The 12,317-nt window shown below is 58.1% G+C and overlaps 1 protein-coding gene across 8 annotated transcripts in view; it reads right to left on the bottom strand.

The window, feature by feature from the left end:
* ADCY7 (adenylate cyclase 7) overlaps nucleotides 1-12,317 on the bottom strand; it is a 55,031-nt gene that overhangs the window by 29,176 nt on the left and 13,538 nt on the right. Inside the window, exon 1 of one of the 8 annotated variants that reach the window (XM_057314121.1) lies at nucleotides 7,387-7,452. The exons of 5 other annotated variants lie outside the window; for them this stretch is intronic. The gene's annotated coding sequence lies outside the window, so the exon portion shown is untranslated. Of the gene's footprint in view, nucleotides 1-649; nucleotides 976-7,345; nucleotides 7,453-12,317 lie in introns of those variants that run through there. 2 more of the 8 variants (XM_044382373.3, XM_044382374.3) reach the window with 2 other exon arrangements.

Genomic DNA, 12,317 nt, shown 5'->3' with positions numbered 1-12,317 from the left:
TCGCACCCCTGCCCTGCAGGGGAGGAGGACTACTGCTTCCCTTTATGGATGTGGGAACACAGAGAGGTTCAGTCATTTTCCTGAGGTCACAGAGCTAGCAAAAGAGAGCCAGGTTGTGAACACAGGTCACCTCTCGTCCTGCTTGACACCCTCACGGTGCTGACATCCGCAGAGCCCATAACATCTCAAAATGCCAACCCCTCCCTGCCCTCCCCTCTCAAGACCTAGGACAGAGGGTGGGAAACAAAGTGGTCTCGTCAAGGTACCTCCCTCTGCCTTCCAGAAACAAGGTCAGACAGCCATGTCAGGATGCCTGCTCTGAGCCAGCAAGATCCAGGAGCCCCACTTCCTCCAGGAAGTCCTCAGAGCTACCTACACATACCCGGTCCTCCCTTCCCTGCAACCGAGGCAGGACTGTAGTCTCCTTGCCAAACACTGACTGGCAGGTTCTGGGTTCCGCAGCCAGAAATAGTGAGCTGGGACCTCATATTAGGAGTGCAGGACCAGGCCCTTGGGGGTACTCAGGAAATCCTTCCCCAGCAGAACTGGCTGATCCAGCAGCACCCCCGGCGCTACCACCCCCCCCCCTTGGAGAGTTCTAGACCACCCCCAGCTTTCACAGACACAGACAGGACACCCACTACCTCACCCAAGTGGCTCTGGCAGGAATCCCAACCTGGCTTCCTCTGGCCCAGCTCCGCAGGGCCCGGAGCTGCACGGGGCCTGGGGCCCGGGTGGCCTCAAAAAGAGGAAGTGGGGGCTTTGGGGTGTGCGGGAGGGGCAGGCAGGCCCAAGGAAAGGCCCCACCCCGGCTCCTTGGGCCCAGTCCCTGCCCCCAGGCCCGCCTGGGGCCCATGCGGCTACAGCCCAGAACCCACGTCGTCTCGGCTCCTGGGCTGGCCCCACACTCGTCCCCCTCCACGGGCTGGGCCATGAGCAGGTCGTTATTGGCTGAGGGGGTCTCCTGTTAAGGCATCTCCCTCAGGAGACCCTGAGTTTTGCGAAGGAGAGCCCGAGGCTGCTCGGCTCAGCACAGTCCTAGCCCAAATGAGCACCCAAGAAACCCCGTCCCCTCCCCCAACACCAGCCTCTCTGCTCCCCAGAGCCCAGGGCCCTTGGGCCTCTCCACACCTCTGCTCACACAGGGCCTGACCTCCAACCCCATCTGGGGAGGCCTGCCCAGACTCCTGTCCATGGTCCCCACGTGTCAGACATCCCAGCACCTGCCGCATGGAACCGTCATGGAAGGATGTGTGTCTGTGGCCCACAGCGCAGCCCTGGCAATTGCTTGTGGAACAGATGCAAGGAAAGACAAATGGACGGACGGACAGACGGACGCCCCGATGAGCCAACCAGCTGGAATCCCGAACCAGGCAGAAAAGGCGGGGGAAAGCAAGCAGGGCAGCTCTGGAAGGAGGAGGGAGAGGCCATTAGGGCAGAAGAAGGTGACAACGTGAGGAAAGGGTCTCCCTCAGAAGAGCAGGAGGAGGTGCGGGTTCAAACCCCGGCTCTGCTCCCGGGGCTGTGAGTCCCGGGCGCTCACCCTCTGGGCCTCAGTTCTCCTCAGTAAACAGGGGGTGCGGACACCCAAGTCGCGGGACGAGTGAGGTGCAGGTCATGATGGCCAACATGTTTGTGGGACAAAACAGCTGATGAGCCCAGAAAGGAGGCTCGGTTTCCAGAGTTCAGGAAGCCCAACCACGGGGTCCCAATGGGAGAGACAGAAGCATGAAGCAGGCAGGGCCCCCCAAGAACGGTCTACTTCATCTCGCCACCTCCTGGTGACAGCCCACAAGGCCATGAGGCAGGGGCAAAGGTCAAAGTCCCCTAGTGCTGCGAGCTCCCAGCCAGCCCCACTCCCCGCCATGCTCTCCCAGGACCCCCAGGCTGACTCCAGCCAGCTCCCGGGGACCACAGGCTCCCCATCAGTCTTGGGGTCCAGCACCTATGTTCCAGTCCCAGCTCTGCCACCAACCTGCTCGATAACCCTGGGCAAGTCCTTTGCCCCATCTGGGCCTCGGATTTTCCTTCTTGCACAGGAATGGTTCTGTCAGACCTCTGAGGCCCGGCACTGGGCAGGGCTGGGCGTGGAGTGTGAGTCATAAAACGAGGATGACGAGCTGAAGGGGTAGCCTGGGTGTTGTCACCTGGCCCCAGAGGGCTAATTCTAAGGGTGGGGTAGGATAGGGATTATTCTTTGTACCTGAAATTCCTCCCACTTCTCCTCTGGATTCAGCCTTGGCCTAGCCCGTCCCTCCTTTAAAACACAAATACTCGTTTGCCCCTTACCTCCAGGGCTCAGATGCCAGGGATAGTAAACCTACTTCTCGAGCTCATGTGCCAGTTCTAATGATGGTTGGTGACGGCCCGGGGAAAATTCGTCCATTCATTCATTCAGTCATTCATCTTCAGAGAGAGCCACGCCTTCACTCCTTTAATGTTGGGCACTAGCACCTTCAACATACCAGGCACCAGGCCAGATGCCAAGAAGAAACTACGTTCCAGGCACGAGTTCCCAGAAGGCAGAGGCCTCCGTGCCTCCCTCTGCTGGGTGTCTGCACACAGGTGTCCAGGCAACAGTGCTTGTTAACTGACTAATTAACTGGCTCTTGCCTGAAATTCCACCATTAGTGATTCATTCGTTTAAGCACTCCCCTCACTACGTTCCCCCCTTTAAAATGACAACCCTTTCAGGCCCACATTCAACACATTTCTGATCTCTCTCCCCATGGTAAGGAAGGACAGAAAGGGGTAGTCTGGCCAGCCTTCAGGGACCTCACCTGGTGCTAGTCCCGCCCAGGGTGGCAGGACAGTGGTCTTCCCACTGACTTCGTGCTTTGCCCAGGGCCCCAGCCAGACAGTAGGTGCAAAGGTGAGGAGGCATGCATGGGGTTGGGAGGTAAGCGAAGAGATCCTTTCACACACCCGCAGGCAGATAAAACCCAGAGTAACCCCTGAACTGGAGGGGGCAAGAAGGATATAACGACTTGGCTAGGCAGCAAAACCCAGAGGAGAGAGAGAGCACACTGGATTCGTCATTTACACCAAGATAAGAGAGCAAGAAACTGAGAAACCGTTCTTCTATGATGCTGGAGCAGCTAAGTCCTCGCTAACCTGACACAAAACCTAAAAGCCACAATGAAAAGACTGATCAACTCAACTACATCTTTAAAAATCTACTGCATCATAAAAGCTATTAAGAGCAAAATCAAAAGATAAAAAAGAAGAAATTCAGGAAATATTTGCAATTCTTATCATAAGGAGCTAATCTCCCCCATATGTAAAAAGCTCCCACAGATCAACAAGAAAAAGACCAATAACCCAATAGAAACATGGGAGAAGGGTGTGGATAGAGAGTGCACAGAGAGGCAATACAAATGGCTGTTAAACATTTAGAAAGAAGCTGACCTCACCCATAATAAGAAATACAAATTAAAACCGCTACAAAAAATCATTTTTACCTCTCTGTTAGGCAAAGATCAAAGTATTTATAGGGCATTCACAGGCGGCGGCAAAACAGGTGCTCACACTCAGCCTCGGCGGGAGTATGATTCAGCGCAACCTCTGGGGAGGGCAACTTACTCAGATGTAACAAAAACACTCATGCACGAACCCTTGATGTAGCCGATCTCCTTCAAGTCACCTCTCTCACAAACACTTCCACATGTGTACAGCGACACACGGACAAGACTGTTCCTTGCAAGGTTACTTACAACAGCAAAGGAAGGCGATGTATCCACCCATTAGGAGCTGGTGAAATAAATCACAACGGAGCCTTACTGTGGAATACCACGCGGCTGTCAACAAGGGTGCAGCAGGTGGAACTCTGCCGTCCCGGGGCAAAGTAGTGCCTGGAATGGGTGACGCCTGAGCCGGGACACGGGACAGCCAAAACTGCTTTGACGGAGCGAATGAATCTTCAGTTCGTTTCTATTGCCATAACGTAGCTGGTGCAATTAAAAAGTTCTTAATTGGGGCTCGGTCGGTTGAGCGTCCGACTCTTGATTTCGGCTCAGGTCATGATCTCAGGGTTGTGGGATCGAGCCCTGTGTCGGGCTCTGCACTCGGTGTGGAGTCTGCTTCTCCCACTCCCTCCGCTCTTCCCCCCGTGTGCGCTCTCTCCCTCTAAAATAAATAAAATCTTTTTTAAAAATTCTTAATACAAAATGTGAGATCTATCGTATGCATAGTGCCGTTCATAATACTGTACTGTATTCTCGAAATTTTTCCTACAAGGGTAGACCTTAGGTTAAGGGCTCTTAGCACACTGACCATAACAATAGAGAGAGCAGGAGGAAACTTCTGGGGCTGAGGGACCGGTTTATGGCATAGATTGTGATGACGTTTCACAGGTGAATACTTCTCTCCAGCTCGTCAAGTTGTAGACATTAAATACGCAGCATTTTGTCTGTCAATCAAACCTCAATAAAGTGCTTTTAAAAATAAGCGAGGGGCCCCTGGGTGGCTCGGTTGGTTAAGCGTCCCCTTCTTGGTTTTGGCTCAGGTCCTGACCTCAGGGTCATGGGATCAAACCCTGTGTCAGGCTCTATGCTGAGCTTAGAGCTTCTCTCTCCCTCTCCCTCTGCCCCTCCCCCCTGCGCACACACGCTCTCACACACTCTAAAAATAAATAACCCTTTTAAAAAATAAATCAACTAAAAACTTGGGGTGCCTGGCTGCCTCAGTCTGGAGAGCATGTGACTCTTGATCTTGGGGTTGTGAGTTTGAGCCCCATGTTAGGGTGGTAGAGATTACTAAAAGATATAAACTTTTTAAAAAATGAACTAAAAAATAAAGACTCTACTGGAAAAATTCAAGGGCACTAGAAGGTAACTGATAATCAAGGTGACATATATACTGACACAGAAAGACGTGCTCCTGGCGTGTGTAATGGTGTGTGTGTGTGTGTGAGAGAGAGAGAGAGAGAATATATATAAGTATGGATGTGAATATATAAAAAACAGAACTTTTTAAAACACACACACACACACACACACACACACACACACACACACACACACACCTCGGGCCCATCTCGTCTCAGTTGCACAGCCCTGAGAAAGTTACTTACCCTTTCTGTGCCTCAGTTCCCTCATTTGAAAAAAGGGAGAATAACGTCCCAACCACACGGGGCTTTGAGAGGATTCTAGGGGGTAACGCAGGTGGGGTACCGAAGCTGCACCTGGCACGGCGCACCCAAGTCGAGATGACAAGTACCAAGTTGACAGGAAGGCCAGAGAGGTCTGGGAGGGAGTAGGCAGGGAACCTGCCTCTTCCCCCCCCCCCCCCCACTCGGCCCTGGGAGTGGCCTGGCCTAAAAGTGGTCACACCTAACAACTGCTCCTGGGGGCTCTGAGCAGTAAGAGGGGCTGACACCCCCATGGGGTGCCCAGCCGGGCCTCGAGGGAGAGGCCGTCCGCCCAACCTGGGCTCAGGGGGAGGTGGGGGAATCTGGGTCCAGAGGGAACTGCCCTCTGGCACCCCAAGCAGAACCAGGGCCTCACTCCAAGCCTTGCAGGCCTGTTTCCAGGAGAGAAAGCATAATGTCTGCCCTCAGGACACGTTCTGCAACCTCTGAACCCAAAGGGGAGGGCAGGGCCCGTTCAGCCTGCCCCCCAGGGTGGGGGTGGCATCACTCTCACTCTATTTCCAGCCAGAGGCAGACTCTGGAATCTTAACCCACTTGCCCAAAGCCCCCTGGCTGGGAAGCAGGAGAGCTGGAATTTAAACCCAGACCTGCCCTACTCCAAGGCTCAGCTCTTTCTTAACCCGCAGTCGGCATTTCCATCACCAGAGCCATGAAAAGCTACACACACATGGTCACACCCACCCACACTGGTTTCTGGTCACCAGCAGTGCAGAGTTTGACATTCCCCTCCTCTTTTAAAGATTTCTTGTACACATTAGCAATTAAAGGCTCTGACAAGTCCTGCAGGAAAGAAACCTGTTGCGTTAAACACAGCTAAACATCTCCCAGTCTTTTTGGTTCAGGGGGCTCTTTTTGCATTCATCTCCAATCAACTCCTTTTGGGGAATGCTGACCATGGAGTTCAGAGCTCCTCGGGCAGTGGTGGCCCAGAGAGGGCACTGTCCTCCCCTTTTCTGACCACCTGGGGAGCTGTCTCAGGCCGGGGGCCCTACTCTACCACCTCCACCTTACCCTGGGTTGGGCTGGATGGACACACAGTGGAGGACAAGCCAGTGCACCTGCTTTCAGGCAAGGGAAGCAGCCTTACGCTTGGCCTCCAGGGTAGGAATGAGGAGAAGAGGGGAGGGAAGGCCTGGGCATGCATACAGCCCCTGCCCTCGGGCAGTTTTCAGCTGGGGAAGCCATCAGCCCTGAAGATGAGAAAGCAAGAAAAGGCTCTAAATACCAACCGGGAAAAGATCCCCCTGTTGCACTTCCTGCCTCTCTCAGGCAATGCACGGAAGTAGCCCGCCTGCCTCAATTTCCCCACCTGCCAGAAGCAAAGCAGTGCGGGGTACAGAACCCTGAGCTGAATGTCAAGAGACCCAGGCTATAGTCCGAGCTCAGCCTCTCATCTTCTCCCACTCAGATAAGCAGAGAAGCTGGCCAGAGAGAGGTCAGCGGGAAAACGAGATGGGAAGACACCCCTACCCAGATCACAGCAGGCCAGGGGCGCCTGGGTGACTCAGCCGTTAAGCGTCTGCCTTCGGCTCAGGGCGTGATCCCCGTGTTCCGGGATCAAGCCCCGCATCAGGCTCCTCCGCTGGGAGCCTGCTTCTTCCTCTCCCACTCCCCCTGCTTGTGCTCCCTCTCTCCCTGTCTGTCAAATAAATAAATAAAATCTTAAAACAAAACAAAGCAAAACAGCAGGCCATGCCACGGCCGCCCCCGGCCATCCATGGAGCCCAGCACAACATCACTGTCTGCTCCGGGCCCCCAAAGCCACTGCCTAGTGCACAGACCACCCCCAGACCAGCCACCAGAGTGCCCAGCCCTAATCCAAGGTGCTGAGACCCCACTTTCTCAAGGCTTCCCGAGAACCTGAGTGAGGCCAAGGGGGCACGAGATGGGCAGGGGACTGCCTGGTGAAGCCCAGCCCAGAGCCTGGAAGAGCCCTTCTGCCAGGGAAGCAGTCAGTTCCCGCTGACCTCCCCGCCGCCCACCAAACCACCGCCTGGCCTCTGAAGCTGCACCCACACTGGGGCTCAGGAGGCCCTCCCCATAGCTAAGCCCCTGTTCCTGGCCACTTCCTCCTCCCTTCCACAAACTCTTTTCAGAACCAGGCTCCGGCAGGGCGCAGGAAGCCACGGTGATGGAGCCCCATGTACCCCCAAACACAAGCCTCCCCGTGGGGTAGCCAGCCACGGCTTCTCACACCTGTCCGGGACCCCAAGAACACGGAGCCCAGTCCTGCTCACCCCCTGGCCAAAAAACTCCTCCGGGGCTTCCAGAGGCTTCTTTGTAAGTGCATGATTGGACTTATTTCGGTTCCCCAAACAAGCCCCACCCCTTTGTCTCCAGGCGCTGGCCGCCTAAAAGCACCGCCTACCTCCCCACCCCCGAAACCCCTTCTGCCTAGCAAACTCCTGCCCAACCCTTCAGAGTCGGGCTCAGCTGCCACCTCCCCCAGGAGGGCCGCCCAGTTCCCTCCTAATCTGGATTCGGTGCCTGCCTCTGCTTCCGCAGCGCCTGCACTGCCCCTCGAGACACAGGGCACCAGGCCTGTCCCTGCCTGGCTATGTGACACACTCAGCACAAGGCTGATGTCCGGCTACACGCTGCCCAGCTTCCAAACTCCAACCGTTGGCTGCCACAGAAGGGACACTTAAAACCCAAACTCCACGGACTGAGACAAATACAGTGGGTACCGAACGGGCATTCAGGGGCTGGGCCCAACCCTGGTGACCCTGCTTCTGTTCACGGGACCTCAGGCAGGTCACCTGCCCCTCGGCCTTGGTTTCTCACCTGAGCAGTGGGGATAAAAATGTCCCTGGCCCCCTGGCCTATTCTGGCAGTGAAGTGACCTCATGGCCATAAAACTTCCCCCTAAATCCTGAAGCTTCACACACTTTAGGGGGCCAATCTTGTTGTGTTATTTCAACCACAGGAGAGCAGACTCCCCCTTGGGGCCCGTGCACCTCCATCCTACCCATGCCCCCTGGGCCCCTGCCCACGCCCCAGACCGCGTGACACGCAGAGGCCACAGTGAGCAAGGTCCCCTGGAGAGCTCGTGCTGGCGGGGGAAAGGAGACCCATGCAATGAGTGAGCCCCACGAGGTAGAGAACCACGCGGGTGGGCAAGGGAGCGCCTCAGGCTGCGAGTCGGGCAGGCAGGAAAGCCTCGCGGTGGAGAGCAGAGCCGCAGGGACCAAACCTCAGAGGAGCTGTGTGACCGTGGGCACGTGAATTAACCTCTCTGGGCCTGTTACCTCACTCAAAGACGCTCCGCGGCTTCAGAGGCTAGGACACGGGGAGTCCCATCACGTGGGGTCACCCCAGCCAGAGAAACCTTGATATCAGCAGGTACTGGGGGTTACGAAGTCCCAGGGGTCTCAGCCTGATGTCCTGACAGCCCCCCCAAGGGCAGCCCTTCCCTCGCTCCCCTGCCCAAAAGCAGGGGATATCGAAGTGCTGGCCCCTGCCCCAGGCACTGCCTGACACTAGGCACCCCCCTCCCCAGGGGGCCTTGGCATGGGCAGCGGGGCTCCGGGGAGTCTGGGGTTTCAAAAAAGGCCGCTTCCCCATTAGCCCGAGTCCCCCATTAAAGCAGCACCTCCAGCTGACTTCAAAGGGCTCCCCACCAGATGGGCCCGAGGGAGACAGGTGTGGGAGGGAGCAGGGACGGGCAGAGCCACATGGGCGGGGAGACGTGGAGTGGAGTCAGCCTGCCTGCTGCAGAGATGGGGAGACTGAGGCTAGGAGGAGGGGGCACGTGGCCCCTCATCCATGTCCATGCCCACCACTTAGCGAGACCAGGGGAGATGTGCCTCCCCCACAGCTCTGGGCAGGAAAACGCGCACTGTCCCAAAACTGTGGGGCCCGTGGGGCTCAGTCTCCCCACCTGTGCGGGAAGGGGCTGTGCCCCGAGCGCCCGGGACCTCTCCCTGCTCAGCCGGCCAGTGACACCAGGAACCATCGACCCGAGTCAGCCGTGGGGTCAGAGGTGGGGACACTGAGCTACCTCCCGAGGGCAGGAAAGGCCCCTGGAGGGGATGACAAGGGTTTGGATCCTGGAAGACAGAGGTCCCCACAAGCGTATTCTGGGTCCGGAGGGGTGAGGGGTGGCATGGCCTACTATGCGCACAGCCAAGCCTGCTGTGCTGCGAGCCCCAGGGGGGCACGAGCTCCCCCCTCGGTCTTGAGCGCTCCCACCCCCCTCACCTCCAGCCGGGCACAGGAGGAAGTGGGAGGAGGTGAGCCTTAGGGGCCACATATGTCTGCGAATCGGGGTTCCCGCAACGACGATCTCAATTTGTTTCTTTTCCCTTGAGACAGTCACAGGTAATTCCCTCCAATGGTCAAGGTGGGGAGGGGTACAGACAGGGGCATAGCGGGGAAGATGGAGAGAGGAGGGTGTCCCTGGTGTCCCCTGGCACCAGCACCGAGAAGGGGATCGGCACAGAGCTGAGGGGGGCAGCGGGGAAAGCTGCCAAGTCACTGACTCCGGAGCAGACCACTCAAGTCCCCTCTTCTCCCAAGCTTGAGGACCCCTGGAGGGGGAGCCCTCAAATGGGTGACCCGAGCCAGGACGGGTGTGAGGTAGGGAAGCAGTAAGCAGAGGGGCTACTTGAGCAAAGGGCAGGAGTGAGGCAGGCAGGGTGCTGACCGAGTCGGGGGGCTAGCCGGAGTGCACAGTGGGTCCCCAGAGGTAGGACCGCACTGGGAGGGGAGGCCGGGACCAGAGGACCCCAGAAGCCAGAAGAAGGGGTTCGAACATGACACTAGACAGGAGAACTGGTCCAGCACGTGTCAGAGGAACCCGGGAAGCCCGCCGGCCCCTTCTCCAGGGCCGCAGGGCCGCCCTCCCACCCCACGTGGACAGCAGGATCAGCTCAGCTTTCTCCTCCCTGCACAGCACTTGGCTGGTACTTGGACGGTGCCCGAGAAAGAGACCCGTCGATGGGACCAGCCGGTGTCAGGAGAAGGGACAATCCAGTGTCGTGGGAGAAAGGCCACGAAAGAGGAACTGAGCCCACTTCTGACCCAAGGCTCACCCCCACCCCACCCCAACATCTGGAGGGCTTGTGGGGGGGAATCGGGAAAGGAAGGTGCTCCAGCCCAGGTTAGCACCCAGGATCGGGCAACACCCCAGGCCTGACGTGGCTGTGAGATCCGGGGACAGCGGCAGCTAGAGCCAGATGCCCATGGCCATCAGGTGGGCACCCTGTCACCCTCCCTGGGGGCTGGGGGTGGGAGGAGCCCTAGTGGGTGGGTGGAGAGTCTGCAAGCTGGGGGAGGGGGGCAGAGCTGGAGGGCCACCCGGGCAGGGGAGTGGACTGGAGGGCCCCGGCCACCACGGGGGAGACTCCAGACCTCGGGGCACTGGTCTCAGACACCTAGGAAGAGTTTTCCAGGCATATGTGGCTTTCCTGGCCACCTGCCTGGGCACGGCCACTTCACAGACGTGAGCCAGCCATGAGCTCAAGGGCTGCAGGCTGCCAGGGAGGCCCCTCACCCAGCCCTGCCCATCCTGACCTCCCTGGTTCCCTCCCCGGGCCATGTCCTCCCTGCCACCCGAAGCAGGACAGACCACGATAACACCTCCCCTCGAGTCATGGCTCTGCGGTGCCAGATACAACGTGTCACCCTGTTTAAGCCTATAACCACCTGATACGTGGGGGACCATGAGCCACCCATTTTACAGATGCCAGACGGGCTCAAATAACCTGGCTCACGTCCCATGAAGCAGGCCGAGTGGGGCCCGGGGGCAGGGGGCTGGACCCGATGATCTCCAGAAGACCCCTGCCTCTCTGGCTGTGCAGATATGATGGTCTCATTCACGGAGCCGAACTACCCCCCAGCTCGCAGCAATGCAGTCTGTTCAAACACACTGGACGCCCGACAGGCCCACCACCTGCTGCCCTCCATCGCTGAGACCGGACCCGTGAAAGGCTAGAACCAGCCACTCTGACCCGGGCGTCCAGCGTGACCCACTCTGTGGCTCCCTCAGCGGCCCCAGAACAGTCCGAGCTGGAGGAAGCCCTGCCGCTGCCTGGGCGCTGGAAGATGGAAAGTTGCCATCAGCTCGGTGTGAACGTGCCCCATGCCCTCTTTCTCCAGGACACGAGAAAGGTGAGGGACGCTAGGGATGGGCCACCGGTCACCTCGCAACGAGCACCAGGAGGAAGGATGGCAAGTCAGGGAAAATCCAGAGGGTCGGATCACCCATGGCCCAGCAGAAGCAGGACTCCAGCACATGTCCCAGGAGGCACGGCCCAGCTGCGGGACAGCCCTGCCCCAGCCTCCCCTGCAGCGCGTGCAGACAAGGGTCAGGCCCGGCCCACGGGGTGGGGGTCCCCCCTCAGGGGAGCCAGATTCCTCCCTCCCCAAGGTGAGGGTCACCCCCTACTCACCCTTCAAAGCCACCCGGAGCCCTGGCTCAGCTTTGCTCCACCCAGCCTCTCCAAAGAGGAGGCCCCACGTCCTGACCCCACTTGAGGCCTCAGACTTGGTGACCCTCCATGACAGGAAGTGTGTGCTCCTGGACCACCCTGGGGGCGGACTCGCTGTAGGACCCAGGAGGAGAAAGTGCCCTGCTGGGCCCCTGTCTTCTCGGCAAACGGGGTAGGAGAGGATGGGGGGTATCTACCGCACAGGGTGGGGGTGAGGGGAGCAGGAAATGGGTTAAACCATGAGTTACAAACTGTAAAGGGGGGACATGTCCCCACAACATGAAGTCTGACCTTTATCTCCTCTCGAAAAAGCACCTTTGGCCTGTTTAGAGGCCCTCCTCCTGCCCCATTCCACCACTCACTGCCTAGTCCCTCCCTGCACCGACCCCCATTCCTGCAGGACTCACAGGAAGTCTCCCTCTCGAGACCCCGAGACCTGCTCCGACAAAGGGGCCCTTCGAGACCACCCCTCTCCCCACCCCCAGAACCGGCTGCCGGTAAACCAGCCACTGCTTTGCACTCAAACTCTACAAGACACTCTTCCCCCACAAAGTTCACACCTTCCCTTCTGAGGGCCCAGAATCCGGAACAATCTGAGAGCCACCCTTCCTCTGCACCCACACCTCACATCAGAAGCCACAGGAAAACCCCAGAAGGCCCCCATCTGGAGGTGGGGAGACCCGCCGCTCGGTTAGAAACAGACCCTCCCAGAACAGACCCTCCCCGACTCGGCCCCA

This window comes from Ursus arctos, unplaced genomic scaffold, assembly GCF_023065955.2.
Source record: "Ursus arctos isolate Adak ecotype North America unplaced genomic scaffold, UrsArc2.0 scaffold_19, whole genome shotgun sequence".
Taxonomy (NCBI): Eukaryota; Metazoa; Chordata; class Mammalia; order Carnivora; family Ursidae; genus Ursus; species Ursus arctos.
The sequence above is the reverse complement of the archived record's forward strand: the minus strand, read 5'-3'. Positions and strand labels throughout refer to the sequence as shown.